The sequence below is a fragment of the Palaemon carinicauda genome, chromosome 4 (genome assembly GCF_036898095.1).
Source record: "Palaemon carinicauda isolate YSFRI2023 chromosome 4, ASM3689809v2, whole genome shotgun sequence".
In the NCBI taxonomy this organism is placed as follows: Eukaryota; Metazoa; Arthropoda; class Malacostraca; order Decapoda; family Palaemonidae; genus Palaemon; species Palaemon carinicauda.
In genome coordinates, this window is record NC_090728.1 from 143,308,765 (window position 1) to 143,311,264 (window position 2,500).

Consider the following 2,500-nt stretch of genomic DNA (forward strand, 5'->3'; position numbering starts at 1 on the left):
CTAAAAACTGATTAAAAACGGTTTGATGTCAATTAATACTATTAAAGTTAATTTTGAATTTAAACATTTCTATATCTATCATTTAATTGTGGTTTATGAATTGATAAACGATGACATAGTAAACCTCTTTCCTGTGGCAACAAGGGTATTCTGTAATAATAATGGAAATGGGAAGATTTTACGCGAAAAAATGGGAATTAGAGATTGAGTAGACCTAAGGCGAGAGTGATTCCCGATCCCCTGACAGCCATAACGCATATTCCAAACGTGTGGCAAATTCCATTATGTAATATTACACGAACATCGGTCCTTTAATTCATCTTTAACGTGTTATGGAATAACTGATATTGAATTTCTTGCCTTTTGAAGGAATTTTGTGCAGGTTTATACACTTCTGCTTCTACAAACTCTTACCAACTAGAATTTCTTTTTACGATTACCATTTTAGTAATCAGCTGTTCATCGCATTTAGATGACAGTTGCTTTGACAATAAAACTTATAAATTAGTTATCCATGAACCAGCTATATTTCTATTTTTTCTTTAGTATTTTTCAATGGGAAGGAAAATTTGTTGTATCTCTACTTACTCTAGTTCCAGTAAGAAAAAGAAAAGTTACTCAAGTTAGAGTAAAGCAAAAGATCTTCTCATTGAAATAAATAGAATTAATGTTGGTCAGCAGTCGTCATACTTGACATCCCAAGGGTTGCTGATTTAAGCAATATCATGAGGGATGAAGTTCCACGGCAGATGATTCAGAGGCTCCTAGTTGGAGGATGAACTTATTTTCATTGCTTTTTTTATACGAGAAGCTGGGTTCATAAATTTCAGTCCACATCCTGGCAAGGTGAAGACAACGCAAAGGTAAAGGTGTCTGGTTTCAGTTCCTGTATCATAAGAATATATGCTCACCGAAACGTCAGCCTGGCAAGCCCAACCCCCCACCCCGCCACCCACCTGTGGGGCCCAGCCACAGCAGTAACCTCCCCAGTAAACTGTTTAAATTCACGGTCCTGGACGAGGATCGATCTGCTGCCACGCTAATGCTAAGCAGTAACATGATTTTGTGATAAAAGGCGTTTTTGTAAATGACGTAATGTTGAAGTTAAATCTCACTTTAGGAGTTAGGAATATTACATTGACATGATTAATTCCATGGTCTCATATTTATGGAAACAAAATCTTCCGTATCGTGAAGTGGCTAAATTATGAATTCAATCGAAAACCATGAAATGTAGCGTACCTAATTATGATCATTATTGCAAACCCTTGGGTAAAGATTTGAGTTTTTTATTATTGCCCCATATATATATTTTCACATAATATGAATATCTACTAAAAAATATATATACATTTAAATTTGCAATATTGCATAGTACGTAATACTGTGCCTGCGGTTTTATTCCCTAAATCCCGATGTAAGAGAAGTAATTTTAATTTCCAATTCATGATTTAGATCCAAAACAACATCGAAATCATATGGAAAGGATAACCTTCCTATCCTAGGGAATATACTGTAGGCCGGAATCTATAATAGAATTTGATCTCTCGCTTAGAATTACATCAGCTTTGTATGTGTTGGGCAGCCAACCTGACAATCCAATAGAATTGCTGGTTTCCTGGTAACTTTATCTATAATGTTCGCTTATTTCGAAATGCAATGGAAATGGAAATGGCAGATTGTTCATATTAATCTCTTCTTTTAATGATGGAATTTGGTATTTTTATGATCCTGTTTTAAATATTTGTGCGAGTTCGGAGGTAGTATGTTGGCCAGGGCACCAGTCCCCCGTTGAGACACTACCGCTAGAGTTATTTGGTTCATTGACTAGCCAGGCAGTACTACATTGTATCCTTCTCTATGGTTACTGTTCATTTGTCCTTTGCCTAGACTTACACTGAATAGTTTGGCCTATACTTTCTATATCCTCCTGTTATGCACCTGACAATACTCGAGATTGCCAAACAATTCTTCTTCATTAAAAGGGTTAACTACTGCACTGTAATAATTCAGTGACTACTTTCCTCTTGGTAAGGGTGGAAGAGACTTTTAGCTATGGAAACCACCTTTTCTGGGAGAAGGACACAATGAAATCAAACCGTGGTTCTCCGGTCCTGGTAATTCCATAGCCAATGTACCATGGTCTTCCACTGTCTTGGGGGGTAGAGTTCTGTTGCCTGAGGGTACACTTAGGCACACTGTTCTATTTTATTCCTCTCGTTTTAAAGTTTTTTTCTTTATATATGAAAGATCTTTATAATATTGTTACTGTTCATGAAATATTTTATTTTGATTGTTCATTATTTATTATGTTTATGTCCTTGCTTTTTTAACTCACTATGCTATTTTTCCCTATTGGAATCTTTGGGGTTCCAAGGTTGCAGCTTAGCTAATAATAGTAGTAGTAATGATATAAATGACGCTGTAAATCTTAAATAAATTCCTTTTATTGGCACGTGTTATATACACGAATATGTATTGATACACTTGTTTTGACTGG